Source organism: Typopeltis vanoorti, chromosome 16, assembly GCF_054136105.1.
Source record: "Typopeltis vanoorti isolate ZY-2024b chromosome 16, IOZ_Tvanoo_1.0, whole genome shotgun sequence".
Lineage (NCBI taxonomy): Eukaryota > Metazoa > Arthropoda > Arachnida > Uropygi > Thelyphonidae > Typopeltis > Typopeltis vanoorti.
This window is the reverse complement of record NC_143564.1, coordinates 51,334,962-51,351,475: the sequence shown is the minus strand read 5'-3', so window position 1 is coordinate 51,351,475 and position 16,514 is coordinate 51,334,962.

The following is a 16,514-nucleotide window of genomic DNA, read 5'->3' as shown; positions in this document are numbered from 1 at the left end:
TGTTGTTGTTTGGCTTTGGCTGTTAGTAATCTGCAACTGAATGTATGTTTGATCCAGTTACAGACTCTGCTGCGTGTAAGTGGCTTAGACCAATACTGCTTCATTGTGCAGATAGCGATGCGATTTATCTGTACGGAACAGTTTATTTAGGTTTCTTGGACCATTCATGATATCTTTCGTTAGATTGTCTGTCGAGTATTCCTCTACCTACCTTAATTTGATAGGTAGAGGATTTTTGAGGATTTTTGATCAATCCTCCAACAACAGATGGGTTGGATAATGATCATATTAACCATTACCTACGCATCATCACAGGTTACTGGACTTATTATGTGTTATGTTGAGCGTGCATATTAGTGAAAACTTGGGGGACAAAGTTTCTCTTGTCCATATTGATCCTTAAGATATATGTGTACCCTGGATGGTGATAAATGAGCAAGCAACAGCGAAAGTCCATCCTCTGGAATCTACTGACCAATTTCATGATGTCTACTGAATATAGTGACTTGCAGAAACCAGAATTTAGAAACATTGGCCCTAAACTACGTATTTGTCAATTAAATATTGGATCTATTAGCAAAGCTAAATGCGATTATTTATCGAAATTACTGTTAACCAGCAATGTTAATATGATTGCTGTCCAGGAAACACGTGCTACTGATCACAAACAGCTCCTTAAAAGAGGTCGCATTCCAGGTTACACGCTATTGGTGCAACTCATAATGAAATATACGGAATAGCAACGTAAGTGCGAAATCGTCTTAAAGTTTTTCTTCTCTCTCAAAATATTAAAGAAAACAAACATACAATATTGATAAAAGTTCAAGATATTACAATTACGAATACCGTATACCAGGGCTTCTGACCTAATATCCAATCCTCACCTTCTCGTGGTGCACCGTGTTGGGAATCTACCTGGATACTGAAGGAATGATGATGGGCTGGCAATTTGGGATTTATCCGACCAAATTTTAATTCTTATTGGCTTAAACCAAATTATAAAATGACGGTACAAAATTTCATGCCGGCTGGGGCGTCGCCCGGTTAAACAAGGCCCCGTTGTTTTCACCAGGGAACCAGGGTCAACAGCGAAAAGTCAGCAACTGGAACAAATCTGAAAAAAAAAAAACAACTCAACATCATCACCAGAGTTAAAGATCAGTACCATTAACATAAGAAGTCTGAATGGCAACGAAATGAATCTAGCTGAGTAATATGATAAGTACCAGATCGACATAATAGGAGTGGCTGAAACAAAAAGACAGAAACTGGTGAGATCTTTCTGAGCAATAAATACAAAATGTTATAATCAGGCAATTACAATAAAGGAAACGAAGGGGTAGCCATTGTGTTCAACAATAAATACGAGGCTAATCTTCTTGAATGGCAGGCAGTCTCAAGTTGAGTGATGTGGGCAAATATGAGAATGGGGAACTGGACAATGAGATTTATTTTTGCCTATGGTCCCACAGAAGGTTCTACTAAGGCAGAAGTAGAGGAATTTTTATTGCTTTAGAGAAAGCATCTGACACAATGAAAAAAGAAAAGTTGGTCTTTGTTCGGGATCTAAATAACAAAGCAGGAAATGATTATCAGACATACAAAAATATATTGGGAAAATTTGGAGAAGAGAGCAAAGCTAATAATAATGGTAAATATTTGTAGCATTTCTGCTCAGGATATGGACTGATTATTACTAATACAATGTTCCAACATAAAAATGTGCACAAATTCACATTGAGAGAAGAGGCAAGGAATAAGAAAAGTCTCATTGGCTATGTTATTGTTGATAGTGATGTTTTCTCATTTGTGCAGGACACCAGAGTGTACAGAGGATTTGAAATTGGATGTGATCACTATTTAGTCTTGAGCAGGATAAAATTGAATTTCATATTGAAAATAATAACATGTAAGAAAGTTTAAAGCGAATAAAAGTTCAGCAGCTCACAGATGTGAACTGTAGACTAAAATACACAAAGATTACAAATAATGAAAGAGTTTGAGAACTGAAACCAAACTTTGGAGATTCAGTGGCAAGCCTTTAAGAAAACACTAATTGATTCAGCCACAGAGAGGCATGTGGTGAGGTTGTCTGCAAGGATAGAAAAATCAGAACTCCATGATGAACACAGGAAGTTAAAGAGGCAGTGAAGGAAAAGAAGAAAGCATATCAAAAGTTCCTGGCAAATAAGTCAGCTTGTGCTCTTAGAGAATACAGAGACAAATGTAAGAAAGCAAAATACTGCGTACAACTAGCGAAACAAAAGTCATGGGAGGACTTTGGCAAGAACATATAAAATAAATATCAAGAAGGTGGAAAAATATCCTGGAGGTTGTTGAAGAAGCTTAGAAATGGAGGAAATATTACTGAAAAATGAATTAAAGATGATAAAGGTGACACGAAAACAGGAGAAAAAAATATCCTTGAAGTATGGAGTTATTACTTCGAGAAATTGCTAAATGAAACAAGCACTGATAGCACAGTGGTAAAAAACACTCAACGGGCATAGAGTCAGGAATACATATCCATACTTGAAGTAGAAAAAGCCATCAAAGGCTTAAAATATGGAAAGGCAGGAGTAGATAATATTCGACCAGAAATGCTGAAGTATGATGGTATAAAAGTCTTGCAGTGGCTGCACTGCATAGTTCAGAAGGCCTGACAGAGAGACGAATTCCCGATGATTGGAATAGAGCACTAATAGTACCCATATATAAAAAGGGAAATAAAACTAAATGTGAGAATTACAGAGGTATTTCCCTACTGAGTGGTTCCTGGTAAGATATGTGCAAGTATAGTTGAGAAACGGTTGAGAAGAATTGTAGAAGAAAAGCTTGGTGAAGAACAAGCTGGATTCTCGACAAATAGAGGTTGTCAGGATCAGATCTTCACTTACGACAAATAGTGGAGAAATCATGGGAATGTAACAAAGATCTCTATTTGAATTCTGTTGATCTGGAAAAGGCATATGAAAAGGTGCCAATAGAGAAGCTATTCAATACGCTACAGTTATACGGTATCAATGGAGCATTATATCAAGCAATACTTCGTCTTTATTTGAGTTGTAAGTCAACAGATAGAATTGAAGGTAGTACAGGAAGATGGTTTAAAATTAAATCTGGCGTGAGACAAGGATGTACATTATCCCCTCTGTTATTCATTATTTATATGAATCACATAATGAAGGAAAGTGGTATTAAACATGGTATCAAAATTGGAGATGTCAATGTCAGCTCTTTGCTTTATGCGGATGTGTAGTGGATTTAGTTATCAATAAATCCACTACGCATCTGCAAGATTCCTTGGCTAAATTGATTAACTGTTGTAATAGATATGGAACGAAGGTCAGCAATAAAAAATACAAAGCCAATGAAAATGGGCAGAATCGTTGAATATGTTAATTGCATTGTGAATGGAGAACCTGTGGAACAAGTAAAACATTTCAGATACTTAGGCAAGATTTTTAGTGAAGAGATGTTAAATATGGAAATAGACAACAGAATCAACAAAGCTGGTATGGTAGGAAGTCAATTGAATAAATTCATATGGAATAAGAGAGAAATTAGTCGGAACACTAAATTAGCTGTATACAAGACAGTGTTCAAACCAGTTTTAACTTATGAATCTGAGAGCTGGGTCAGAAGTAAAACACTTGACCAAAGATTAGTGACCGCAGATATGAGACTCCTGAGAAAGATTAAAGGCCTGAACAGATGGCATCAATGAAAATATCATATTAAAAACGAGGATATTAGGAAATAACTTGACATTGTCAGCATCCAGGAATGCGTTATCAGAGCTAATCTCAGGTGGTATGGTCATTTAAACAGAATGAGCGAGGAAAGATTGGCAAAACAAGTGTTCTCTGCCAGGTTGGCAGGAAAACGACCCAGAGGAAGACTAAGATACAGGTGATTTGATAGGGTACAATGTGCCTCAGACGACAGAAATATAAGATCTGATAATAATCGTGTCTTGACAAGTAACAGACTGATCTGGAAGAAAATTGTAGATAGGAAGTTAGTAATGATGTAAATTTTTCATGTAGTACTATTATATCCTTACACCCTTGAGCGTACATGGCAAGAATTTGATGATGTATATTCTGGCGTATAAGTCGCCTTTCAGCATTGAAAAAAAGTACTAACTTTTTTAGATCGACTTAAATGCTGTTTAGAAAATTGATTGCTTTCCAACAAAAAAGTAGTATTTTATCATACTCTGTTAAATTTATTAGAAATATACAAAAAAGGGTAAATAAGTAAAAATATTTCAACATATCAAATTTATTTACAGAAAAATGTATTTACATGTTATATAATTATTTATTTACAAAAGAAAATAGGTAGGCAACAAAACAATTAAAATTTAATTTTCACTGTCTTAATGTATGAAAAGTTCATTGTACTCTGGTTCTGTAATTTATTCCGGTATATCGTCATATAAATTGAATTCGTTTTCTCCATCAGATTTAGCATCAATTTTGTCATCATTTTAAACAAAATCACCTTCCGAGCCATCTAATTTGTTATATATAGCACATTTTTTAGAAACTTTTATTATTGTATCTAATTTTATTTCATCCCATGCTTTCGCTACCCATTCACACATAGTTACCAAAGACGCATGTCGCATTTGTCCTCCTTTTGTGTAACTTTTGTCACCTTGCATCCACGCATTCCACTGTTTTCGTAAACTGTCTTTAAATGGCTTGTTTATACAAACATCCAACGGTTGCACTAGTGAAGTTAACCCACTTGGAATCACTGCCATATTGGTATTATTCTCTATTAATAAAGATTTTGTGATCTCCGCTAAATGGAATTTGCACATTTCCCACACTAAAAGACTGTTCGGATTTTTTAATGCACCTCGTCGGGTATTCAAAATATTTTTTATTCACAGCTTAACTCCTGCTTCGTCCATCCAGCCATTCTCATTTCTTTGAATTTTGATCTTTGGCATTGTTTTCTTTTAAAAATTATCATAGATTTTAATTTAGTACCATCAGCCATACAAGCAAGTACAACTGTGAAATGACTTTTTCATGTCCAGTTGTTTTTAAAGAAATAGCTTTACTTCCTTTCAATTCTACGGTTCTATTCCCGATCATGTCAAACATAACTGAAGTTTCATCCACATTTCCGATTTGAGAAAATAAATAATTTTTTTGCTTTCTTTTAGCAATTATAAATCTTTGAAAACTTAATAACTTATCATCCTAATCCTTTGGCAGCTTCTGTGCGATTTTCGTTTTTAGTCGAAGCACTACATTTTTCCTTTCCATAAACCGGCTACACGAACTCACTAGCTTTGACGTTTTCGCTGTCCTTTTTAGTTGCTTCGCCACACGTCAAAGCAAATAAACGAATATTATTTCTCGTTATAATGAGTCCATTTTGGCGATTTTCTCGAACCCAATCCGCAACATTATTTTCCAGAATAGGCCACTTACAAATTCCTTTCCGTAATGCGCACTTATTTTTTGGCATTTTCATTATTAAAGTTTCATTTTTTCTCCAATCGTGAACTAGTTTTTCGTTTAATCCGAACTGACGAGCAGCAACACAGTTAGTATTTTATTTTGCAAATTTAATCACTTTCCACTTAAAACTCGCGTCATATTTTATTCTTTTAAAAAGAGCCATTGCACTTGAGTTCACTATTGGTCAACTGGTCAATACGAAATAAAATTTCTTTGGTCAACTAGGTATTTTATATATTTTGTTAAAACAAAGAACGGAAGGACTAAAAAGGCAGTTATGATCCTAGTGGTTGACGTCTGTATAAAAATTTTATTTAAAAACTGTCATAATGTTTATTTTTAAAGAAATTTTTCGAGTCGACTTATACTATAAAAGTATAAGTCGACTCGAAAAGTGTAAACTTAAACTATAACAGTCGAGTATACTATAAAAATCAAATCAAAAAATTCCAATATCGACTAATACGCCAGGTCTACTTGTACGCCGGAATATACGGTATTTATAAGCCACCTGGATCACCTTGGCCGGAAAAAATTATTCCTATTGCTGAACATCCCACAATTTATATTGGGGACTTTAATAGTCACCATGAACAGTGGAATTATGCTGGAAACGAATGTGGTGAAAACTTGTTGATTGGATCGAAATAAATAATCTTCATTTAGTCTTTGATGCCAAAGACAAAGGCACCTTTAGACATGAGGACTGGAAAAGAGACTATAACCCTGATTTATGTCTTGTGAGCAAAAATAATTCAGGTCACCCTATGCAAAATTTGAGAATGGTCTTAACTGACTTTCCTCATAGTCAACATAGACCGATATTAATTGACATTGGCATTTCTATTCCACTTATAAGATCAAAGCCTGTTCCACGCTGGAATTTTAAAAAGGCTGACTGGAATAAATACGCAAATGAACTTGACAAATGTATTCGCTGGATATCTCCAATAAGTAGTAATTTTCATCGATTTATAGGTGTAGTCCTGCTTGCTGCCAAGCAAAGTATTCTTAGAGGTATTAGACATACCTATATACATATTTGGAGCTACTGGTTTATTTGATATTCATTATAAAGTAATATGAATTACTTTATAATGAATATCAAATAAACAATGACCCAAAACAGCAGATTAACTTCTTGAAAACGTGGATATATCCCGAAGAAAAAAATGGGTAAATCTGTACAATTGAAGATATTGACTTTACTCATTCCAGCCGTAAAGCTTGGAGCCTTCTTAGGAAACTAGGTGGTAGTGCTCCTTTGATTAAAGAACAACCAAAAGTCACCGCAGATAAACTAGCTACACATATCGTTAATATATCACGTATCCCAATCAATAAAAAGTATACAAGATATATTAAGAGAAGATTAAAAGAATTTATCAAGTCTTCACCTCTATCTTCAAATTTTGCACGCCCTTTTACGCAGCAAGAAGTTGAAGCAGCCTTAAAGGAATTAAAACCTGTTAAAGGTCTTGGTTTTGATAACATTCATCCATAATGTTTGGTTAATCTGGGAAGAAATGCAAGATTATAGTTAAATAAATTCTATATTCACATTCTTTAAACTGGTATACCTCCCACTATTTTTAAAAAAGCAAAACTACTTTCAATTTTAATGCCTGGTAAGTCTAACTCTTTGAAATTTGTTATAAACTCTTTGAAAGACTTATTTATAATAGAATAAGCTCCACAATTTTTAAATATGTCCCAATAGAACAAGCTGGCTTCAGACCAAATCGTGGGTGTTGTGACCAGGTTCTCTCTTTAGTAACTCACATAGATGCTAGTTTTCAAAAAGGTTTAAAAACATCAGCAGCATTTATTGATTTGTCAACAGCCTTCGACACCGTTCGGAGACAAAGACTTCTATATAAATTATATAAAATTATCTCGTGTAAAACAATAGTCCATATTATTAACAATATGCTAAGAGATAGAAGATTTATAGTGGGTATAGGTAATAAAACTAGCAGCGAAAGGAAGTTAAATAATGGATTGTCACGGAGATCTTTTTTTTTTATCTCCGTCATTCTTCAATCTGTATATATCTGATTTTCGCGTAACTACATCAAGGAAATTTTGTAATGCCGAGGATATAGCAATAACTACACAACATAAATGCATAAGTCGTACAGAAGAAATTCTAAAAGCTGACTTAACTATTCTGGATGAATATTTTTAAAGATGGAGACTCTGTTTAAATAGGAGCAAAATAGTAATATCTTGTTTTCATCTAAATAATAACTTGGCAAATGTGAAACTAAAAATTGAATTGAACAACACTATACTTCCATATAATACATTCCCTAAGTACATGGGAGTCACACTTGACCATTCTCTCATTTTCCGGCAACATCTTTCAAACTTGGCATACAAACAAACTAAGTACACGCAATAATATCCTACAGAGACTCTGTGGCACTACTTGGGGTTTAAGAGCCTGTACTCTTCGGACAACAGCCGTTGCTTTGGTATTTTCAAGTGCTGAATATTGTGCTTCGGTGTGCATAAATAGCCTTCGCACAAGGATTATCGATTCTACATTGAATAATACTTTAAGATTAATTACAGGCTCTATTAGATCGACTCCAATATATTGGTTACCTCTTTTAGCAGGCATTATTCCTGCAGAACTACGTATATTGAATTCTTTAGTCCGTTAATTAAAAAACATTGCTGGTAATCCGAACCTTCCTATTTATAAGGATCTACCAACTCTTAACGTCCACAGATTGAAATCTCGCCATCCATCACTACGAGAAACAGAAGAACAAGTGCTAAATAATTTTAATCCTTTATCAAAGTGGAAGAAAACATGGAAGGAAAATACGAAATAATATTTGCATAACATGTTTAAAAGTAATCAAATCATTACAGGATCAGAATATGATCCTGTAATGTGACTGTGGTGCTCCACGACAGACTATGCAACATAGTGTAAAAGAGTGCACCTTCCGTGCTTATCAGAATGACTGGAATGACTTTTTACAAATGGCTCCCGAAACTGTGACCTGGATACAGTTTCGGGAGAGGATTATGAACTTAGATTTGAATTTATAATGATATGTATGTTTTTTTGCCTTATTATAACATATTAAGACTTTTACTTTCTACTCTTATTTTAAATTTCAAACTCCTTGGATTAGATCTATGTTCTGCTTCAAAGTTTTTAACTTAAAATATTTTAAATTCTTCAATCCTGTTAATATATAATGAGATCATTATTCTCTTTTTAAACATCATCGTTTTGCCATGAGCTATTTATGCATGTATTAGTGAAAACTAGTGTCAGTTAAATAGAATAGAGCTATTCTATTGAACTCCACCCTGATCTGTTTAAAAATATTTCAAAGAGGGCCTACAGCGCATTAACTTTAGAACTTAATGGCTTCTCTTCGGTCTCACCCAAAGCAGTTGTTTAGTACATGCAAGATATCGAAATCAGTGGTTCTCGTGGTTAGTCATTTCGCGCCCAAGCAATAAAAAAATAATTTCGTAGACTTCCAGAGTTTCCTTCCAAATGTTTTTTTTTTCTTGGTATAATTTTTAAATGTGGTACGCGTACGTAGAACAAAATAATTTGATGAAGTATAGCATAAATCAGGACTGACAGCACACTCAACAGAGACAAATCTTTAGGTACTATTAGCAATGTACAGAAATGCCTTTCACTGATGTCTTTCACCATAACAGTGAGATTCATCGAAGAAACCCCTAATCGATATAATTAGGAATATGGTATGATCCCACAGAGGTCTAGACTTTTACATGAACTTGGGTTGTGCAGATTTCGGATGTACGCATCACATCGCCACAATCAATACAATGGGAATCGTGAACATGCAGCATATTGTCAGTTTATTTCAAATATTCTGGATTACTATTACTGCTAACTGATTTCTTGCTTAACTTATTTAATCCTATTAATTTCGCTTTCCTGATGAGGCATACAGAAGACAGAAATTTAAACTTAATAAAAGAAGAATTGTTAAAACAAATCTCCATATAGAATATATAAGATCATTTTTTACTGCTTTAAATGCAGGTCCGTGATATCATGATAAAAAAAATGATATTAGTTGGCCTATTTCCGGGAAACCAGAAGGCCTGGTTGGCTGCAAATAGTCCGGGGTGTAGGAAGTACATTGATAGGAAGATTATTCTCATGGACATCACTGAGTCTCTCATCCCTAATGAACATACCTGGACTGCTAATTTTTAAGTGGGGATTGTTTCGGACTAGATATTGTCTGCTATACATGATGACACTATTCCCATGAATCTGGACTCCATGAAGAGATACGGGATGGTGTCTCCATCAAGATACAGGATCTTGTCTCTTGATACGGGATCCTGTCTCTTGATGGAGAGGTACAGGATCCCGTATCAAAAGTCTCGCCTTGTTTAATCCTGGTTCGAAAAGCATATCAAAGCATTCGTGTGCTCCCATGGCCGATTACTTCTCCTAGTTTGAAACATATCGAACATCTTTCTGATCATATCGGGCACAGTATCTGTAGGTCGACTCCAGTGTCGCTGTCAATCGTTGATATCTAAGACTCTGTCACGTGTGGTTGATCCAGAATACGTCAGAATCCCTTTCTGGGTCTAGAAGAGTCAATGCTAAGAAAAATTGAAAGTGGTTATCTAATACAGATAACCTAGAGCTCTAACATCTTGCATTGTAGAGTTGTAGAAGGATAGTTATGTAGAACTATATTTCAATGTGGTACAATGGTGAACACACTACACGATTACGAAAAGTGAGACTAGCTGCTTATCGATTTCAAGAAAAAAAAACCTTCTGACGTAGAAAGAAAAGCGATAATAGGTTTATTGTTTATTTAAAAAATTAAATATGTTGCGTACACCTTCCATGACTGTATACAATATGTAAATGTAAGTAGTGAGGATGCATTTTTGTTTTCAGAGAAACTTAAATTGCTATTGTCTATTCTATTTTGGTGATGTTCATGATGAATAAACTTTATTCAAAAATGCATCTTTCTCCCTCTCCACCTTCCTGCACTCTCTCTCTCTCTCTCTCTCTCTCTGAATATGTCTGCCTTTGTCTTTCTCATTGTCTCTGTTAGTTCTCTACCTCTCTTTCTCTCTCTCTCTCTCTCTCTCTCTCTCTTTATCTCTGTATTCATGTCGAAGTTTCTGAAATAGAAAACTAAGTAGACATTGGAAGAAATAAATAATATACTAGCTAAAATGAACTTTTTATAGTCGACATTTCGCTACTTCATCTAGCATTATCAGAGGAAATTTAATACTACACACTCAGTGGAAATGCAAACTCTCTCTCTCTCTCTCTGTTTCTTTCTTTCTCTGTCTCTCTATGTTTCTTTCTTTCTCTGTCTCTCTATCTCTCTTTTTTTTATGTCTCTCTCTCTGTCTATGTGTAAAATTCAGCTTCATGTGAAGTAAACTGCTTCTGTAAAAAAAAAAACCTAGTCATGAAAAAATCTTTGAATTTGTGCAAATTTTGTTTAATAACGATTAGGTAAAGAATAAAATCATTAGTATAATTCCTTCTTAGTAGTAATTTATCTGCTTACCATGCGACGCTTTCTTATGGAAAGGGAGTTAGTTGGGCTTATACGGAAACTAGTGCGGAAACATAACACAACATCCTCTTTGCATTAATCATCCTACCAGTAATCCTAGATAAAAATAGCCAACTGCCAAATGACTACGACCAATAGAAAATAATGCCTATTTCAGTAAAACCCCTTTTTTACACTTTTCAGGGGACTGATGGAAAAAAGTGCAAATAGCAGGAAAGTGTAAATAGCAGGAAATGTAAAAAAAAGGGGGCTAAAAGATGACATACTAGATTACAAAATTTAATAACTGAACACAAATGAATTTACAATGTACTTACATTTATCTATTTAAAAAATCTTTAATTGTTTATTTTTTTTTCTTTTCCTTTTTTTTTGTTTTTTTGACTTAGTGCCAAATTGCTTTGCATTGAGTTCAATGCTTGACCTGTTTTTTACTATCGTGTTCAAAGTGGACACTGAGAGTCCAAGATCTTATGAAAAATGCACACGTGTTCCGACATGCCAATTTACACGTCGCAGAATTCCCATCTTTTCTTCTACCCAAATACATTTTCTGTCTTTTTTCTCCATGTTACTAACATAGATAATTCACCACCGCAACTTGAAAGCAACTTTCACACGCTAAATTACGTTGCAGAAATTCTGCAATATCAATTCGTACTGTAATTGAAAAATCACGGTATCGCTTATCACTATAGTACTGCTGCATGCGCGCAAGTCACCGTGATGGTGGAAACGAAACTACAGCCGAAAGCAACGCCACCTGAGAACAGAAATGGATGATTCACTTCATCATAGTGCAGATAATCGTAATCATCCTGTCCACTAGTAAGCCTAGTGGCTTAATAAGGTCTCATACTATCTCTTGGGTGTCCTTCCTGGCAGTTTCCTTCTCCTAGAAATATGTTGTAGAACCTGCCGAAGTATTTTTGTCTTGCGACGATGTCCATTTTTCCTTTGTAAATAAGGTTATAACCAAGATTTGTAAAGCAGTTAACTTCTTCATGAACTATCTTTCCAATACATATTTTATTTTTAATTATTTCATTTTATTGAAAGGCTATGATTTTGATTTTTACGATTAGTAATTTAATATATTAAAGTTTTAAGCAAAAGGTTTAAAAGGCACAGAGAATATTGAAAAAGACTGAAATTTGTTGATAAGGAGCAACTGATCATCTGCTCATAATGACCTTCCGAGATGGGATATTTCCACCAGCCATCCTTCTCCATTATATGACAATGGGATTGACATATGTATTAAAGAATAACAGTGATAAACAGAAGTTGTCTGACTTCACTAAACATATATCATATTGTTTCTTCATACCAAATATTAACGTTATACTGCAAATCTCCGGTATTTACTAAAATCACTACATCATCCGCCAAAGCCATATGTGATATCATGGTTTATTACGAAACATTTCATCAGTCGATATCCTATTACACCGAATCAGAAGTTTAGTGTGAGGAGTGATGTGATAGACCGCTATCACGCCACTCCTCTTTCTCCTGTTAACTAGAGTTTGTAATCCACATATTCGCAATCTGTCCTCATAATCTAAATCCCATAATATATAATCTTTGTATTTATTCTTTGTACCTTTTGCATAGAGTTTTTATCTTATAGGAATCCGGGTAGACAAATGTGCGCACAATGATCCGCGTGCGGTCTTATCAAGGCCCTATAAAAAAGGCAAAATTACTTTCTTTTGCTTGCATGTCAAGATACGGTTCAACATCGCAATTATCCTGAGACTTGCATTTGCAAGGTTTGCTATGTGACCTTTGAACTTCAAATTCCTATCCACCATTACACCAAGATCCGTAACCTCATCAGTTTCTTGTATTGTAGCATAACTCACCAATATAATATGCCGCTGGAAATCTGATCACACCAGTGTGCATAATTTTTCACTAATTAATATTAAACTAATAGCCATTTTCGTTTGCCCAAGTTTCTAGCCTGTTCAAATAATTTTGTAAGTAACATTGTCAGTAGCATTCCTGATTGCCCTGCGTATCTTTGCTTAATCGGCAAACAATTGAATATCTACTGTTATATCCATCATAATGTCATTCATCTATAGATGGAACAATAATAGGCCAAGGATTGAACTCAGAAGTACACCACTGGTCACCATCTGGCAGATTCACATCCACCATATACCACATTTGGGTATCCGTCTGTCAACTGTCCACTGATCCAATTCAAGAGTTTATATTCTAACCCCATATTCTCCAGTTTATGCAACAGAATTTCGTGCGGTATTCTGCCTTAGCAAAAGTTAACATTATCATAGTCTATCCATTTTCATTATCTAACTCGGTCATAACTTTTTATAAAATATTAGCAATTTGCTGAAACATGAGCTTTTAGTAAACCACTGTTGCTCCTTGAAGAGTGTAGCTTATTGGTCTACCCATTTCTGTATGTGAGTTCTTACCAATTTCTCTAAAATCTTCACTACCAAATCAGAGATACTGATACGTCGGTAACATCAGTTTTTGCACCATCCTTGTACAATGGAACTATCTTACCTTCTTCCATTCTTGTGGTATCATTTCTGAGCTGACACTCAAGTTATACAAACGTGAAGCCATAGCCAGTTCAACTAAACATTCCTTTAGTAAATGTGATGATATTCCGTGTGTTCCAATTTACAAATTCCTATCTAGGTTATGCAAGAGCTCTTCAAACTCAGTTTTTCATGCACCTCTAACTCTTCATCCAATGAATCAGTAGCACTGTGCACTTTATTATATACACCTCGTTGATATAACTTAGCAAAATGAACACTAATTAACTGAACAATCTCATTATCTTCTGACAATAGAGTACTATCTGCTTTCAATAACGTTTTTCTTTCACATACTTTCTTTCTTTTGTATGCGATTTAAAGATAATATTCTTTTGGATTGCCTTTAGCTCGCATAGTCAATTTCTTTTCATAATCCGATTTAGCTTTCGGCACAATACTCGCTATTTATCTGGCCTGAGCTTTTATATATTTAATGACTCCTCTCAGTCTTATTCTCACAATATTCTTTACATATCATTTTCTTCTTATGGATCCCTTGTTTAATAAGGTTACACATATATTTCATTCCCAACCTAGTTATTTTTCGAACACTAGGGGATACATTCAGATACTGCCTCATCTAAACAGTGTTTTTCAGAGATTCGCATGCAATGCTGACTTTTCCCCCCCTTCAGTAACTTGTATCATGGGTCTGAAGATAGTATTAACCGAAGTTGATCATAATTTTCATTCAGATTTGTAACTTTAGGGACACAAAAACACACGTGTTGAATAGATTATTTTTTAATTAATAATAATATAAAACTATACGTTTCGACCCCTGTATCGAGGTCATCATCGGAAGAATACAATTGTATAAGGAACCAAGCTACATGCTCATGCCCTGTATACCGATATACTAAATATACGTAGTTGATTAATCAATATCCATAGCCTGACCTCTAGTGATAAAATATATATATATATATAAAATAAAATAAAATAAATAAATAAATAAAAAATAAAAAATAAGAAAAATATAAATAAATAATAGTAAAAAAAAAATAATAATAAATAAATAAATACAACTACAATAAACTGCTAAAGTCCTCATGTATTAATATTCTTCTGGATAGTTCTGATTTTTATAATATGATTTCTTTCAGTTTCTGTTGAATGTTACAAACACTTCACCAGGTTATCTTCTTGTAGTGGGATTTTTCTATGGCTAGTTTGGGTTGTTATACAGGTTGTAAATGGGTCCTCCACATTCTTGAAATGGTTAGGCCATCATTTTTGTTGAGATTTGGGTTGTGTTTGAGCATTTCACAAGACTCTTTAAAATTTCTCTCAAACCAGGTTTTGGTGCGGTGTAGGAACTTGGTATTTTTCTAATCAATTTTATGGCATGTTTGGAGTGCGTAGTCAGAAAGGCGGGTTTTTCCAAAATGGAGGTATTTAATGTGTCGTTTGTGTTCGTCTTGTCTGATTGGGATAGTTCGCCCAGTTTCCGCTATGAATGGTATGTCACATGTACATTGTATTTTGTAAACCCCTGGGTGGGCTAGAGGTGGAAGAGGATCTTTAGTAGGTTTATTAACTTATTTTGGAGGTTTAAAGTTGGTTTTAATGTTGCATCTGCGTAGTGTTCTGTCTATTTTTCAGAAATGCCTCTAACATAAGGAATGGCAATAGCATTCCTGAAATATTTTTTGTTCTTACTGGTATCTTTATGGAAGATCTTGTGAATAGTTTTTTTACTGTATCCATTTTTTATACATGTTTGATTGATGATCTTGTATTCATGGTTTAGAGCCTGTTCATTAGAACAAATAGTTATAGCTCTGTGTTTAAGGGTGCTTTTGTGTTCGGTGGTGGTAAGAATTTTTGTGTATGTATTGGCCTGTGTATGTAGTTTTGTGGTAAACTGAGAAGGAGAGACAACCAGAGGGAAGACGTGTGACAGTGTGTGTAGGAAAGGAAGAGAGTTGTTTTTTTTTCATTTCAATGGTGAATTGGATACGTTTGTGTTGTTTGTTTAGGTGGCTAAGGAATGTATTTAGAACTTCGCAGCCGTAGGGCCAAATGGCGAAAATATCGTCGACGTATCTAAGCCAAATTGTGGGCTTTAGACATGCTGTCTCTCTAGAGCACGTTGCTCAATGTCTTCCATATAAAAGTTGAGTGTTAAGCCCATGGCTGTACCTTCTTTTTGAAGGTAAAAATTGTTTTGCCAGACGAAATAGCAGGAATGGAGTACGTGTGCAAAGAGAGCCGTGATGTCGTGTGGAAATATATTCTGTAGGAGCAAGATAGTGTCATTGATTTGGACATTGGTGAAAAGGGAAGTTATGTCAAAGCTGACTAATAAATCTTGGTCGTTGAGTGTAATGTTTTTAATTTTATTAATGAAATGTTGTGTATTTTTTATGTAGGAAGGGGACTGACCTATAAATTTCTTGAATGTGGCCGCTAATTTTTTGGCTAAGTGATAATTTGGGCTGTCAATTCCTTCAACAATCGGACGTAGAAGTGTGCCTGGTTTGTGTATTTTTAGCAGGCCATAAATTCTTGGCGCACGTGCATAATGAGGTATTAATTGTTTTGTTGTTTCTTCTGGCCATGTGTGGACGGATTTGATTAATTCAGTTGTTTTCTTTTTGTTACGTTTTATGGGGTTGTAGTTTACCATTTGGTAGGTGTTGTGGTCCGATATTAAATGGTTCATTTTTTCAATGTATGTTGTACGGTCTAAAATGACAGTGGCATTGCCTTTATCTGCTTTCGTGATTAAATCGTCTTGGTTATTTTTTAAGGATTTAAGGGCCAGACTTTCGGTTTTGTTTAAGTTCGTGCTTAGTTTTTTATTTGAATTTAGTATACACGATGTATCCATTCGTATTTTATCAGCCAAAAGAGCCAAT